The 18,060-nt window shown below is 36.0% G+C and overlaps 1 protein-coding gene across 2 annotated transcripts in view; it reads right to left on the bottom strand.

The window, feature by feature from the left end:
* dhrsx (dehydrogenase/reductase (SDR family) X-linked) overlaps positions 1-15,608 on the bottom strand; it is a 101,722-nt gene extending 86,114 nt beyond the window's left edge. For both annotated transcript variants that reach the window (XM_073949174.1, XM_073949177.1), the window contains exon 1: positions 15,335-15,608. The gene's annotated coding sequence lies outside the window, so the exon portion shown is untranslated. The remainder of the gene's footprint in view (positions 1-15,334) is intronic.
* Between the last annotated feature and the right edge of the window lie 2,452 nt (positions 15,609-18,060).

The following is an 18,060-nucleotide window of genomic DNA, read 5'->3' as shown; positions in this document are numbered from 1 at the left end:
ATTTTCTGATAACATGAATACAGTTTCATTATTGATATCCGCACCTTTTGGCGTTTACTTACCACTATGCACCTGAGCTGACAAAAGTACATCATATGCAAAGTGTTCATGCAGACATATTAGCGTTGTAAAACTAATCAAACATTGTGCATTTCTCATCACGATACTTTTTGCAAAACTTTAATTCTATTTTAAAAGTAAGTAAATTAAATTACTTGTTTAGTGATTACAAAAGTTTTTTTTTTGGTGAAAATTGCTTTTATATTGAACATGGGATCATTTATTTCTGTAACATTTTTGTGAAGTGTTGTGAAATGTTTAGCAAAAAAAAGATCAAGATCCTTAAATTTATTCATTCATTCATTTTCTTGTCGGTTTAGTCCCTTTATTAATCCGGGATTGCCACAGCGGAATGAACCACCAACTTATCCAGCACATTTTTTTATGCAGCAGATGCCCTTCCAGCCACAACCCATCTCTGGGAAACATCCACATACACTCAAACACTATGGACAATTTAGCCTACCCAATTCACCTGTACCGCATGACTGTGGGGGAAACCGGAACACCCGGAGGAAACCCACACGAAGGCAGGGAGAACATGCAAACTCCTCACAGAAACGCCATCTGAGCTGAGGTTCGAACCAGTGACCCAGAGACCTTCTTGCTGATAGGCAACAGCACTACCTACTGCGCCACTGCGTTGCCCCTTAAATTCATGAATTTTAAAAAATAAATGAATTAAAACATTGTTTCATAAATGTGCTTGTTGTTTCATATTTACTGAAAACAAATTGACACATTTTGGATTTAGCAAAATGCCTTTAAATATTTCTTGAAGGAACACATTTGACACTGTTAAGGTCATGTCCATGGTACAAGTCTTGTCCTTAACGGTACAAACTGCAATGGTACAAATTTGTTTCTTTGTCTTAAAGTACAATTCTGTTCCATCAAAAGCTATTGAGACAGGGGTTTGTACCTTCTTTGGTACAACATTGTACCATTTTTTTTTCTGAGAGTGTATGATACTAGAAAGTACATTTAGACATTAAGTATAGTATTGATAAAAGTTATTATGTTTTGTATTATTTATTTATTTATGTTCTTTTAGCGATGCAGTAGGTAGTGCTGTCGCCTCACAGCAAGAAGGTTGCTAGTTTCAGACTTGGTTGGGTCAGCTGGTGTTTCTGTGTAGAGTTTGCATGTTCTCCCCACATTCGCGTGGGTTCCTCCGGTGCTCTGGTTTCCCCCACAAGTCCAAAGACATGTGGTATAGGTGAATTGGGTAAGCTAAATTGTCCAAAGCTGTTTGTGAATGAGTGTGTCAGGGCATCCGCTGAGTAAAACAAATGCTGGATAAGTTGGCGTTTCAATCTGCTGTGGCGACCCCAGATTAACGAGACAAAGCCGAAATAAAAATGACAAATTAATGTTCCTTTTGTTGTTGCAGTTAATTGTGGTCATCTGAAAAAAAAAAATCCAAAATAAATGAAAGGTGCTCAGCTACTGTCAGGTTTCTGTGTTTCGTCATGCCATATTGTTCTACAGTATGTGCTTTTGTTGTATCATGTGATTTCTTTGTTCTGTTTGCCCATTATGTGTTAGTGTTCATTAGTTCCACCTGTGTTTCCACCTGTGTTTGTCATTAGTTAATCATGTGTTGTATATTAATACTCCTAAATTTTGGTAAGTCTGGGTTTGGTCTTGTTTTGTGAACCTCCTTATCATTCCTGTGTTCCTGGTTCCTATTAAGTGAAGTGTTTGTTAATAAATTAGAAGATGTATTTGATAATCCCTGTTTCCTGTGTGTTTGTGGAGAGTGCATTTGTGACACTTCCCATATTGCACAACATTTTAACTAATGAACAAGACACTATATACCCTTAATAATAATGTTAATAATAAGTGACCTTAAATGTCCTTGCTTCCATCAAATTATACAAGACGTTTGGCTTTTGGAACATTTTCAAATCTTGCTGGATAACATGGATCATCAGCTTTTACTTGTGGAGTTGCAGCTTATCAGCTTAAGTTCTGCTGTCATTCCAGCGAAAGGAAGAGGAAAATTCCCCAAGACATTTTAAAATTCATAATAATTGTTCAGTCCAACGTTTCATTCAGATTTGTCATGGCATTTTTGTTTTTAAATAATGCTAAACAAAAGAATTCCCTCAGACTTGTGGGAGTGACTATATAATTGATTAACTAAAAACTATTTAACAGATAGTGAGCATCATTTTCTATATAAAACATGTACAAATAAATGAAGAGTTCAGATGCAAAAACCTCTAAAAGCTGTTTAAAATTTCCTTCAAAAATGAGCATTTTTATCAGGCTCTTGAGTGTGCAGTAATTTCAAGTTTATGGCAAAGAATACACTCTTTTAAAGGTCTTTAAAATGAAAAAGCTCAACATAAAAGTACAAGTCTGAGAAAAAATGCTAATTTTTGATTGAAATTTCAGATGGCACTTAAAGGTTTTGCATCAGAACTCCTCAAATATGTAAAACCTTTTATTACATATTTTCTTAAAATGTACATGCAGTATTGTGAATTAATGTAGTTTTTATGTACTATCCTTCAAAAGTTGATTAAAGTTGATTCAAAGATTAAAAGGTGATTCAGTAGCATCATTATTCGTCAGAACAATTATTTCAGAAATCATTATAATATGCTGAGTTATGATTCTACATGACTTTTTCATCCTACATTCTTTACACATGCAGGTTTTGCATTCTTTACACATGCGTTCATGTAGCCTACTGTCATACAAGGGGGATGTGGGCCATGAAAAGCCCTCCAGAGACAGAAACGCAAACCTGAGGCTCGTTTTTGGTGCAGTGACAGCAGGTTGTGAGGAATCCTTGATGTTTGACTAGTGCTATGTAAACAGACATTCTCTACTGGAAGGGCTCAGGCCTTATAAGAAGGGATTTTGTCTGGAATGAGAAGCTGAATGTCTCAGATTGTAGAAATGGAGTACCAGTGAATTTATTCTTTGAATAATTTAGTCTAGAATTTAAGCTTGGATCTGCTACTGAGTTTGTATACTGGATGAGAATTCATACAATTGTTTGTTGGCTTCCATAATGTTAATAAAAAGGAAAAAAAAGATTCTCCAAACAACATTTTGTAAACGTTTAATTAGTTCTTAAAGGAATAGTTCTCCCTAAAAAATAAAATCATTGTTCAGACTTTAAAATCTGCATAAACTGGAAGCTGTAACTGTTTTTTTTTTTTAATCATTATTATTATCTATTGTGATGCAGTTCCTAAAGAACTGGAGTATTAAATGAAAAAACTATGAGCTGATTTTAATATTTCATTCAAAAACATCAAGAATAGGGTTTCGGGAGAGTTATTACAACCTATCAGACACCTCCTCCTGAAGATTTCTGTTTGTTGTCATAGCGCTGTCAAAACTGTTTGAGTTGGACAGTTGGAGGGTTAGGGTCAACATACTTAACCACACCCAATGGACCCTTTTTTCACAAGACTGTTAGGACGCAACAGTCATCATAAGCTTAAATTCTTTAATATTTTTAACATTCATATATCCATATCACAGGTGTTAAACCCAGTTCCTGGAGGGCCACAGCTCTGCACAGTTAAGTTCCAACTCTAATAAACACCCCTGATCTGACTAACTGAACGCTTTAGTCTTATTTTAAACCTACAGGTAAAGCTGCGGTCACACTGCACTTTTTTCCCCATAGACTTCCATTCATACACACGCGAATACACCAGACTATAGATACAAGCTTGTGCAATAAGTTTCGCTGTTCATTATGGAGTAGAGTTCAAACTTGGTTGACTCTGGCCTGTGAAATTGCATCACGTGATTGCATGAGACCAATTAAAAATCAAAACTATTTTCCCAAACTATTTTTCAAAACTATTATCTCTCTGCACAAATTAAAAATATGGACCCTTTTTCATAGCCTAAACTCTAGTGTGACCATCGCAGAGTGTTGAAGCAGGTTTGGAACTAAACTGTTCAGAGCTGCAGCCCTTTAGGAACTAATTCTTTGCATCAAAAAAACGATTTACCGATTGTGCAAGGGGTTTCTAATGCAACGACTATGGAGCAGGACAGTAAATTTGACATTGTTCTTTCTTCTGACAGCTGTTATCAGTATCACACTTTTCTTTCTTTTTTCTGAAAGTTACACTATCATGCTTTTCTTTTATCTGCAAATGGGAATTTTTAATATATAGACTGCTGTTGTGTTTATATAAAATAATATAATATTAAAATAATTACAATAAACACATAATATTAAAATGGTTGCAACTTGAATACAGTTTTGCATAACTTTAAAATGTTATCTCATTTAACTATGAGAACAACAATAGAATGTATCTAACAATACAGATTTTGAAAAAAGTACTGTGTTTTGCTACTTGTGTAGCTGTGAAGTGCCTCCTGATTGGTTAATGGTAGATGTTGAAAAATAAATTTAGGTTTATGTCATCTGAAATTAAAAGTGGCAAACAAAAATCCAGGATCTTCCATTACTTGGTCAAACAAACAAACAAAAAATCCCTGACTTTTAAAGAGTCCCTATTATGCATTATAAAAAGGGTCAAATTTTGGGGTCTGCAACAACAGGTCAAAAATCCATGGAAGGTCTAAACCCTTTTATTGTCTTACAGTGTAGTTTGCATTTATTTTTAGCTACTTATGCCAATGACTCCCATATGATTTGTTAGCGATTCATTTGTACCCAAACCCCTCCTTTGCATGAGGCTAACCTGTCTGATTGGTCCTATGACCTAATATTTTGTGACTGGTCAACTGGGCTAAGTGTGAGACGGAAAGAATCGTCTACCACGGTCATGAAGTAGCCAGAGTTCAGAGTTTATGTGTGTGCCCAATGCAGGAGTGCATTAAAGCAATGCAGTTAAACACCCACATATTGCTCTATTCTTAACCATACATTCCCCCAAAGTAATAACAAGGACACACTATTAGTATTAACCCATACAGCGGCAAAAGTTGAACTATTTCGAAAATTGACAACATGCGTGTGTAGAAACAGCTGATAGAGGCCATAGCAATGACGAAGGCTAGGGGATCATGAGCTCAGAAATGCATCTAAATCAGTAAAGGAAGAAGCACACTTTGCATTTTCAATGTGGCTTTTGATGTTATATGTGAATAGCCCCATTAAGATTTAATATAAGAGATGCATCACAAGCTCTGATCTATAATAGATATGTTATTACAAGCCACATGGAGCGATTACAAATTACAACACACAATTAAACATGTTTTGCAAACTACAAGTTGTGTAGGAAGCAGAAACACTTAAAGGATGTAGAGGAAGAAGAAATCGGTGCATGTGTAACATTTACTGACAAAGTCCCTGTCAAAGTCTAGCAAAATCCCAAAATATTACTCATTGCTGATCCTTCTTTTGATTACAAACAGCCGGCGAATCACAAGTTCCAGCCTAGGTTATTGAATTAATCCTCAGTCAAATGACAGGAAAAAACACAGTACCAGTTATACTGTTGTGAAAGTAAAACTTTAACCCTTTATTTTCTGACCATCTCAATGATAATCTTTGTGTCATGATCAATCCCAAGATCCCTTGCACTCTGCGAGTGTTTGCAGGTAAAGGGGCGTTCACATTTTACCAGATCCAGCAGTTCATTTTTGGTGATGTGTCGTATCGATGAAGATCTGAACACAGAACAATTCATTCATTCGACTCTGAGTCAACTCTTTCCTTGAAGAATCAATAGTTTTAAACACTGTGCACTTTCAAATTTAAACCTCAGCTCGATGTTTTAATTCACTTAGTGCTGTGTAACACACTAGAAAGGTCATTTTCAAAAACCCATAATAGGGGCTCTTTAATATCTGGAATGAACCATTAAAAATTCCATGCTATTTCAGAAATTCTATGACCCATGGGAATCCTGAAAATTTTTGTCATCATTTACTCTGCTCATGTTTTAAATCATTATGACAGTCTTCTTTTTTTTCTTTTAAACAAAAAAAAAGACAGCCCTCTTCACTATTGTCTATGACAGTGGTCACCAAACTTGTTCCTGAAGGGCCGTTGTCCTGCAGATTTTAGCTCCAACCCTAATCAAACACAGAACCTGAACAAGCTAATCAAGGTCTTACTAGATATACTTGAAACACCCAGACAGGTGTGTTGAGGCAAGTTGGAGCTAAACCCTGCAGGGACACCGGCCCTCCAGGATCGAGATTGGTGACCCCTGGTCTATGACAACATATTTTGAAGATATTTTGAAAAATGCTGGGACCCATGAACTTCCATAGTAGGAAAACAAATGACCATGGAAGTCGACAGCATTTTTAATCGTATCATCATGTAGTACAGGGCAGGGGTTCCCTAACTTTTCACCCTGCGACACCCAAAATAACAATAGCAGTGACTCATGACCCCCAAATTCCTCAGAGGTGGTTACAAATATATAAATGTTGCACACACAACAATAGGCCTATATAAACATGAGCATACAAACAGCACAAAATGTGCAAAAGTCTAACAACTATAGGCTATAATTTATATAGTCATTTATTCATTTGTTTGATTTAATATTAACCTCACCTAATGAGACAGGTGGGCAAAATGTTTTCAGCACAAATCTATTCTTGGTTAATGAAGACCGCCACTCAGAGATCATGCTCAATGTTCAGTTGTGGCCTGTATTTATTTTTAATGTGTTTGATTGGCATAAATGTGTCAGAAAGTTTAACCTGGTGCTATAAAATCAACCTGTTGCAGCAGACGCTATTGCTAGTGTAAACAGACCAATCCTATGAAAAAAAAGTGAAAGGCTGATGGCTTTTATTTGCATGATGTTGACTTTTTTAATGCAACTATTAACTACTAATTTTATCTTCTGTGGGTTATGGATAAAATAGGGTAATTCTAATATTCATTCATTCATTCATTTTCTTGTCGGCTTAGTCCCTTTATTAATCCGGGGTCGCCACAGCGGAATGAACCGCCAACTTATCCAGCAAGTTTTTACGCAGCGGATGCCCTTCCAGCCGCAACCCATCTCTGGGAAACATCCACACACGCATTCACACACACACACTCATACACTACTGACAATTAAGCCTACCCAATTCACCTTTACTGCATGTCTTTAGACTGTGGAGGAAACCGGAGTACCCGGAGGAAACCCACGCAAAGGCAGGGAGAACATGCAAACTCCACACAGAAACGCCAACTGAGCCGAGGTTCGAATCAGCAACCCAGCAACCTTCTTGCTGTGAGGCGACAGCACTACCTACTGCACCACTGAATCGCCTTGGTAATTCGAATAGTTTAATAAAATTTATTTGTCTTTTGGAAATCACCAAGTGACCCCCTATAATTGTCCTGCGACCCCCACTTTGGGAACGACTGATTTAGTTCACTCTCAGGCCCCGTTTACACTAATGCGTTTTAGTTTGAAAACGCATAAGTTTTGCTACGGTTAGGCCATCTGTCCACTGTCACGACTGGGTATCACAAAAACAAGGGAAAGATCCAAGTGCAGCAAAACACATTTATTGCCAAACAATAAAGATCCCAAAAAAATGACAAAGGGACAGGCAAGGTACCAAAATCGAGGAAAACATGAAATGCAAAAATGAAGCTCAAAAGTGAATCAAACACAAACTAAACAGGTATCCAAAAACATAGTAAAGATACTAAACAAAGTGAACAAACCAAACACGGTGAACCAGATCATGAATAAAGCACGACAAACCTAAACAGAACATTGAAAATCCAAAGGCAAACTAAACACAACATAACAGGGCTTATAAAAGACAGAACTAATTAGACAATGAGGGACAGCTGGAAACAAGGAGGAGTAATCACATGACTAGGATACAAAACACAAAAACCAAAACAAAAACTGGTGCCCTTGAAAACCACCAGAGGGCACTGCAGCAGGTGTGACAGTCCACACTACGCCGAAGTTGTCGAGCGCTGAAAACTGAGCATTTTGGAAACGCTGGAGAGGCCGTTTTCATTTTAAAACGCTGCTGCTCCAACTCAATGTGGATGGGGAAAACGGAGACATCTGAAAACGGAGGCGGGGCTGCCGTGAATCGCTAGCTGATTGGGGCTTCTGTGTCATTGCGTATCCTCCCCTTATTCGTCAAGCCCCTATCACATGACTATAACACATGGTTTTAACACTATCGGAAGACAACAGACCAGCCTTCACTGTAAACAACAACATGGACACAGAAATGTGAGCTTTGTTTGCACTATTGTCTGTTTTAGGCGCCATTGTGCTGTTAAACTCAGCCTTTTTTACCACAGTGCGCGAATGGTCACGTGATATACGTTTTTGGTGGCTTGTGTGGACGGAGGTATGTTCAGAAACACTTGGTGAAACGCTAGTGGACGTGGAGTGTAAACGGGGCCTCAGAAGCAAAGGTACGCGAGCTGTCACGTGAGTGGTACCTTTTCAAAAGTTACAAATTTGTACCTAAAAGGTCCATATTAATATCTCAAGAGCATATATTAGTACCTAAAAAGTACAAAAGTGTTCCTTTTAAAATTTGTAGATGCTAATATATACTTTTGAGGTACCAATATGTCCCCTTTACCTTCTAAAAAGGTACCATCCGAATGACAACTCACGTAACTTTAGTTCTGAGAGTGTAAATGATAACAGAATGTTCATATTTGACTGAACTATCCCTTTAAAATAACCATGAATGCATTGTATGAAGAACATTTTAACAATCTAAAGACCATTTTCCAGTATAAAGAACCTTGCGTACAATGAAAAGAATCCATTGCTTTTAAATGCTTTTCATGGATATCATTTTTTTTAAGTGTGGGTCAAATGGCCAACACACAACAGGCTGGAGGTGTGACAATATGACAGCTTGCTTTTCCACACCACCACTCAGGATTTTCCCCCACAGGTTAAATCAATAGCGCTGATCAAAAGTGAAAAGTTCTGATAATTACATGTCAGCGTGACCCGGGGATCTTCTATCTTGTCTCCTTGTCTTCATCTATTTGAGCAGACATGTTTCTTTATCCTTTCGGGGCCTGGGAGGATGCTTCCCCTGAGCGTGTTCTAACACTGACCTGAATCCCTACTCACAGTCACTCTTTCCAGAAGTGCTAAGCCTCCAGACAAACATGCACTCTCACATAAACTCCATCTTTTCCATTTACTCTGGATGCTGGATAGCAAAACAGCTGTTGTATTTCCCCCTTCAGAGTGTGTTTGTATCTACTGACTCCTTGTCAGAATGTATTCAGAACAACAGCGTTTTTAACCTGAGAGCTCAAGCCCTCCCCCTTCTTTCACTCCACTGCAGCTTGTTTTCTCTCTCTTCCTTTCTCTCTCTCCCTCTCTCTCTCTCTCTCTCTTTCCCCCTCTCTCTCTTCAGTTCCAATGTTCCATAAACAGTTGTGTAATTTGTTAGAAACCCACACATGCAGTAGATTATAGCTAGCATTCACTGCATGAGGGTTTACCCAAAACTGCAAATTCTGTCATTATTTCCTCACTGTTTTTTAATTTCCAACCCATAAAGCCATCATTATTTTCAGAAAATGAATTAAGTTTATGTTCATTTTGTTTCAGTTAACAGGATACAGTTCATTTGACAAAGTGGAAATGTAAATCTTTCTGGGCAAAGCAAACAGAAAAGCACTGCAGAAAAGCTGGGTTTTAGTCCACCAACAAAAGTTGAACTAAAATATGAACACATGGAAAAATGAAAAACAACTAAATGAACCAAACGGGATATTATGTCACCATAAATAGGACAGAATGCTGCCCTTTTAGAGTTACAGAAAAGTTCAGTATAGGTTCTTAAAATACATCTCTAAACAGATCTTTGCTTAAGAGTGCATTTTAAAAGTGACTTTTATCAACATTTTTAATAGTCTAAACTTTAAGGTGAAATTATGTCTAGGTTGGTGTTGTATGTTACGGTAAGAAAAAAAAAAACTTGTAATAAACTGCCTATAGACCATTTCGATGTTTCATTGGCACATGAACATTTCTTGCTTGTTTTCAAACTATTTATTAACTGTAATAAGAGGCAATTCAGTCTTAACTTAATGTTAAAACAGCTATCATAACATTGTTCATTAGTATGTGGCCCTTTTTGGATTCCCGAAAGCTATAGAAATTAAAAATGTAAAAAAGGAGATATGTTGGGACCATTTGTTTTGTTTACATCCCTCAAAATGGTCTATGTTTTCTGTTATTTTAAACATTTATTTATCTGTATTTTTTTAGTTGTACATTATATTATTTTAATCTACTAAAATGTTAATAAAAGTCACTTTGTTAAACTTAAATTTTCAGCATCAAAAATTGATAAAGTAGAGATCAAGTTCACACAATGCAATTGACAACCATACATAAACTCATGAATCCCAAAACACAGAAACTTTTAATTAACAGCTATTTTTACAGTATGTTATGCAGGAAATCCTAGTGCTGCTTTGACTTCTTTTCACATTTAATAAGCATTTGTGAAGAGTGACTCAAAACACCATCACATATTAACAGGTGTTTAGGGCAGCATGCAGCATTGTTTTACATGTTCAGTAACTTCTGTCACACAATACACATCTTTTTTATTAACTAATGCTTGTACCTATTTAGTTATTTTATATTTAGGTTTAGTCTTAAAATTGAAAATGTAAATGCTACATGAAGACTAAAAAAAAAAAAAAAATTTTTTTTTGTTTCTGTAAAAATCAACAGAAATACACCAGAAACATGTATTAAAGCTGGTGAGAATTTGGTAAACAAAACTTAAAATATAGCGAAAAGATTTAAATATTTATTTAGAGATTTTATTGAACGTTTTATTACTTATAGAAGCATATGTAATTTGCCTGAGCTTAATTCTTTATGCGATGCAGTATTAAATGTGCATCTATATTAGCATGAAACTCTAAATAAATGTGTTTGACCACATGGATTATTTCATGATAGCTTTATCGCCTTAAAATGTACATTTAAAGGAAGAACAAAAACACAGATTTCACTTAAATATCTACAGTTGAAGTCAAAATTATTAGCCCCCTTTAGATTTTTTTTCTTTTTTAAATATTTCCCAAAGTATCTTTGACAGTGCAAGGAAATTTTCACGGTATGTCTGATAATAATTTTTCTTCTGGAGAAAGTCTTATTTGTTTTATTTCGGCTAGAATAACAGCAGTTAAAAAAAAAAAAAAAACTTTTTAAGGTCAAAATTTTTAGCCCCTTTAAGATATATATATTTTAGATAATCTACAGGACAAACCATCATTATACAATAACTTGCCTAATTACCCTAACCTGCCTAGTTAACCCAGTTAAGCCTTTACATTTCACTTTAAGCTGTATAGAAGTGTTTTGTTAGACAGAAATTGGGGAGGGGGGGATAAACGGGGTGGGGAGGGGGATATTAATTCAGGGGGTTTAATAATTCTGACTTCAACTGTTAGTAAAGCCAAAGTCTTAAAGTTATAGGTTTTGAACAACATAGTGAGAAAATCATGACTACATTAACAGAAAATCTGTTTAACCCATTTAATTATATTTTCCCACATGCCAAATGTGGCACATCAATCAAGCGAAAAAATCTGATTAATTTAAATAGTTTTCTTAACATCTTTTACAATGAATAATGGTTCTGAAAAAGTTGATAGATCTAAATAATTTTTAATTTGTGGCTTTTTTTTATCAAAACTTCAATATGGTGTTATATTGAAGTTATACAAAATCTGCAAAACAAGTGTTCAGAAAAAGTGCATGATGCTAAAATACAGTAATTAAACATGCAAAACTTTACAGCATAATTTCTGTCAAAGCTTCAAAGATACAAATGGAGATTGTCAAAGAAGTAAACAGAAAAAAAGTGTGTTGATAATAAATGTAGGCCTAGCTTATGAGCTTATCTCAAGACTTCTTATCCATGTCACTGTCTCTCTTGTAAAAAAATAAATAAATAAATAAAATAAAAAAATCACGCCTCTAGATTTGTTTCATACCAAATGATTTTTAATCTCTTTGAATGTTTATAATCAGACTCTGAATCTAATGAGTTCGTATTAAGAAAGCTTCAACAAGCACAACGGAATCTGGGTTAACAAGCAATCTGTCCTCTATTTGTCCTTCAGAATGGAAATGTACGCGCCTCGTCGGGGTCGCGGGTGCAGCAGTACACCTTGCACTCATCTGCGTCCACTAGCTGTTCTTTCTCAAGCTTTCGGATAGGTGGCCCCGGTTCGAGGGCAAATTGGCAGCTGGACGCGCTCATGATGCGCTATGGTGACTGTTCGACACTTGCGATTCCTCTCACGTTCAGAGCACAGTATTTAATCGGTGAGTCAGAATGCTCACGGCTTGAAATTGTAGCGGCTTGCAAAAGAAATAGACAAACGCATAAACATTGGAAAAGATAGCGTGCTGCAATCCACGCTGATTACACGCTGTTGATGAACAAACGAACAATTTGGCATAAAAACATCTGAGTTCTCATGGAATCTCCGCATAACGAACCACTAACCAAATTTCAAACCCCCTCTCATCTCAAGCGCACAACAGGCGAACCACAGGTTTCTATGGCAAGCCGATTGCACATTTATTTCTGATAGATAGTGTCCCATTTAGCTGTGTGGTATATTCAAATAATTGATAGTCCTACGGTCACCAATGAAGAAGGTTGCATTATTGGCTTAAATGACTAAAACTGGAACAGCAGAAAGTTGGTGTAGCTAAACAGTTTTCAGAATACTCACTAAGCAACGGTTTTGATAGTGTGAGAACAGATTCAGCCCTCCAAGCCCCACTGCACTTCAATGTTATATGACTCTATAAAAAATTCACTTGTTTTGTTCCTTCTGTTTTTGTTCTCTCTCGAACAAATCTTGGTGTTAAAATGCCACTTGTTTACATGGTGTAACATAATGGGAACAATCTTTGAGCATCAATTCACTTTCAAAAGGTCATTTATTCTATGTCATTCATTCATTTTCTTTTCGGCTTAGTCCCTTCATAAATCGGAGTCGCCACAGTGGAATGAACTGCCAACTTATCCAGCAAATGTTTTACGCATGGATACCCTTCCAGCTGCAACCCATCACTGGGAAACACCCATACACTTCCATTCACACACATACACTACAGACCATTTTAGCTTACTCAGTTCACTTATGCCGCATGTCTTTGGACTTGTGGGGGAAACTGGAGCACCTAAAGGAAACCCAAGCACACTTGGGGAGAACATGCAAACTTTTTGCTGTCAGGCAAGAGTGCTACACACTGCGCCACCGTGCTGCCCTTATTCTAATTTGATTGGTAAAATATAATATTCTCTTGACAATTAAGGGATAGCTCAATAAAATAGAAAATTATGTCACCCTTCGCTTATTGCAAACCTGTTTGACTTTCTTCTGTTGAACACAAAGATTATTTTGCAGAAGGTTGGACAACCACTGACTTCTATAAGTGTTTGTTCATAAATTTGCCAAGTACGATCCGATCCTGGATTAACAACTATTGTGATCTTGAAACATCATTTTTGTTCGAAAATGTAATCCATACCTTTTCCCTACTCCCAAACCCAACCATAACTGTAAATTATTCCCAAAATCAGAGGGGAATAATAGTTAGATAACAATCATGTAGAACTACATAAACCTAAAGCCTAAACTTAACATAAACAATAAACATGTGCCTTAATTATGATTGGCTGGAATGTTATTCTAGGATCAACACAGATGTTAATTCAGGAACATGTCCTACTCGGTGATATCAGGTTGGTGGTGTTTGTCCTTTGGAAGTTGATGGTTACAGGTTTTTAGCTTTGTTCAAAATAATCTTCTTTTGTGTTCAACTGAATAAAGATACTTATAAAAGGTTTGGAACCACTTGAGGAAAAGCAAATAGTTTGTCAATTTTTATTTTAGGGTGAACTATGCTTTTATGAATATTTCATCTTTCATCCGCGACACCCCCCCACCCCCCATCTTGTCTTCAGTTCACGAACCAGTCACTTTCTTTTTCACTTTCGGGGTGAGGGCGGCGCGATTGTCCTTTGCCTAGAGCACAAGTACAGCTTACTCTGGCCATGTATATAATTTTCTGCTCCTCTGATTAATGATGACCATTCAATGGCTGAAACATGCCACCTCACAACAGCCCCACCTGCTGGCTATTTAACAGCTGGCTATTTTAAAACCCAATAAATAAAAAAAGAACAAGCCATAGCTGTGTTTGTTGTAATGAACAACCCGAGCAGAAAGCTTTTCATCATGATAAATTCACAGCATTTGGAAACATATTAAAGGTGCAAAAACTATTTTACTCTTGAAGAAAAGAAGGTTCCATCTTCTAAAAGACCAGAAGCTGGTAATAATTCATTCATTAAGCCCTAATATCTATTTGCTTACCAAATTCTAATATCTTCCCCTATTATGTAGCTGTTCAAATTAATATCACATAAAATATGATGTAGCCTACCAATGGAGGATTTTTTGTTTCCTGAACTTATGCTAAGCTTTGGTATGCCATGGAAAGAACAGCAGTTGTCAAGTAATATTTTATGTATAGTTACAGCGGTCAAATTATCAACAGTAAATATAGAAGCAAATTTATAAATAGAATAACTCTGAATTGTATTCACATTAAATTTCCCATCTTTCATTTTCACTTTTTTTATTTAAAATGATAATGTTAAATTGGCTTGCCATAGGTTTTCATGAACTTTCAGTGCGATCAGCTGGTTTTAAAATATTTGCTTTCGTGTATCTGAATACTACGATAAATTAAAATATATTCATATACTGTCCACAACACAAGCAGATAGCCCTCAGCAGATGTCATACTTACAAACAAATGTGAGGCATTGGTATCTGTCAACTTTTATACGTTCATAGCGCAGATGTATATGATCAGTTGAAAGAACTAAATTAATGAAAGGTGATACACAGTCCTTTGCATATTAACCAACTTTCCCCTTAAAATGTAATTAAATAAAAAATTACATGTAAAAAAAATAAATACAAAAATCATATGGCAGCTGATCCCGTTGATGTTATTTGAAATATGTGATGGAATAAGCTGTTGTGGCTCCTTCTCGAGTTTATTATTTCAAATGAGTTTAAAAGCCAAACAAATTAGCAAAAGATTTAGTTTGCGTCCACATTAACAGGTGGAATGAAAGCAAGTCTTCTGCGGTGGTTACCGACAGCCAGCGGAGCGCAACACGTTAGTGCAAAAGGACACCAAAATCAATGCCGGAAGATTAAAATAATACCGAATGAATCCTGTCCACTCTCTATTCTCAGGAGTTATACAGGTCAAAGACTTACCAGAGTGAACCTTTGCTCCCTTGTTGATCAGTGCCAATGCTGGGACACCCGGTGCATGTCCTTAAAGACGCTTCCAGTAATTTGTCAATCAAATTCCGTGATCACAATCCACATCTCGACATATATACCATAATATCACGTACAAAATGAGCAGAATCGCAAAAATAAACAGTGCAACCAGTATTGCTTTGGTGACTGGGGATATTAAAGACTGCATGATACTGCACGAGCTGGAGAAAACGCAGACACCCGTGAGCGCAATGAAGATGGATATGCGTTCAGGCGCCACCAGCGTCCGATCCGGTCCGTATCTGCATTGGTGCGTGCCGAATAGGGAACCTAGAGTGAAACGCGTGGGCTCTTCAAAAACATGACACGCGAAAGAGCGCTGCCTCATCCATTGGTGATCTCTCACACCGTTTGCGCAAGGGGGCACGCTACTCTGAGGTCCCTTCAGGATACCCATCATCATCCAATATGCTGCTGGCTCAAATATGTTCAAGAAAATGTTAAATAAAGGATGCTCGTGTTAATTGATAATAATAATACTTATTTATAAATAACCTACCAAAATAGTCTAAAGATAGGAAAAGAGCCATGATTTCTTTAACTCTTTTAGATTTCTTTGTAAAACGTTTTTTTATTATTATTATTTTTTTACTACTAACAAATCTTAGGATCTTAAATGAGCAGATGCTCTTAAATTTTGCTTTTTGCCCTACAAATGAGGTGTCCTTGAGTTGTAGCCTATTGTCAACCAAGCCGTTGACAAATTGCCATGACCAGCGTTTTGTTCAAACCTTAATCCCAGTTACGTTGGTCAATGTGTATTTGACGTTGATGATTTTTAGAGGGCTTTAAAACAAGTATGTAAATTATTATGCTATGGCCTGAAAGCCGCATGCACTATTCTACTGTTGCAATGCGTTCATTTAACACTAGATGCCGCAATAAAACAGTCTATTTTGTATAGTGATGGTTATTTTAACGTGCTGTACTAGACCACAGCTAAACCAATGCAAAGAAGGGCATATGCATCTCCCATAAAAATAATAATAAAAAAAATTAATTACAATAATAGAGACAAAAACATCCCAAACAGAGGCAAAAGCATGTTGGACTATTTTTTAACTGGCTAAATAAATATGTAAATAAATGAATGAAGTTGTAAAGTAATAATACAGCATATGGAGGAAATAATAGGAAATGAAGAACAGTAGCAACAAACAAACACAATAATTAAACAAACAAACAAACAAACAAATAAACACATTAATAAATGCAAAAATAAATGTTTTTTTTGTGGTGCTAATGTTGATGTTGTTCTAAATAAATGTTTGAATGAATGAATAAATGAATAAATAAATAAATATATACGGTGAGGCAGTGGTGCAGTAGGTAGTGCTGTCGCCTCACAGCAAGAAGGTCGCTGGGTCGCTGGTTCGAATCTTGGCTCAGTTGGCGTTTCTTGTTTGGAGTTTGCATGTTCTCCTTGCCTTCGCGTGGGTTTCCTCCGGGTGCTCCGGTTTCCTCCACAGTCCAAAGACATGCGGTACAGGTGAATTGGGTTGGCTAAATTGTCCGTAGTGTATGATTGAATGTGTGTGTGGATGTTTCCCAGAGATGGGTTGCGGCTGGAAGGGCATCCGCTGTGTAAAAACTTGCTGGATAAGTTGGTGATTCATTCCGCTGAGGCAACCCTGGTTTAATAAAGGGACTAAGCCGACAAGAAAATGAATGAATGAATGAATGAATAAATGTATCCATCCATCCATCCATCCATCCATACATACATACATACATACATACATACATAAAAGTTTCCAATCTAAACTTGGCCAGGTGATTAACAAACATCAGTGATCAATTTTCTTATTATTTGTTAAATCTTTAGAAAATAAATTATATAAAATCCCCCAGAGGCCAGTGCGGGTCCAGTTATTATTTTTAAATAAATAAATACATATTTGTCTAGACACACAAGTAGCCAACGTAAAAGTCACAACAACAAAAACAACACACACACACACACACACACACACACACACACACACACACACACACACACACACACACACACACACACACACACAAATAAAAATAAATAAACTTCCCAAACCGTTCCCTTGTGATGCAAATAAATGAATGTTGAATGAATAAAAACATAAATGCATAACATGGATGCATGCATAATTATACAAACATGTTGAAAAATAAACTAATAAATACAGGAATGAACGAACCAATGCATAATTATATAAACATGTTGTAAAATAAATAAACAATAACAAAAATAAAAACACACATGAATTAATGAATGTACGTATGAATGAATTAATAAATGAATTAATTAATGAATTAATAATTATACAAACATTTTGAAAAATAAACAAACAACAACAAAAAATACACACATAAATGTATAAATAAATTAATGAAAAAAATGAATACACACATAAATGAATAAATGAATAAGTATACAAGCATGTTGTAAAATAAATACACAAAAACAAAAATAAACACACACAGGATGAATTAATGTATGTATGAATAAATTAATAATTATATAAACATTTTGTAAAATAAATAAACAACAACAAAATGAATACACACATGAATGAATGAATTAATGAATCAATCAATCAATCAATCAATCAATAACTATACAAGAAAGTTGTAAAATAAATAACAAAAAATGAATATACACAGGAATTAATTAATAAATG

This window comes from Danio rerio, chromosome 1, assembly GCF_049306965.1.
Source record: "Danio rerio strain Tuebingen ecotype United States chromosome 1, GRCz12tu, whole genome shotgun sequence".
Classification (NCBI taxonomy): domain Eukaryota; kingdom Metazoa; phylum Chordata; class Actinopteri; order Cypriniformes; family Danionidae; genus Danio; species Danio rerio.
This window is presented reverse-complemented; position numbering and strand designations above follow the sequence as displayed.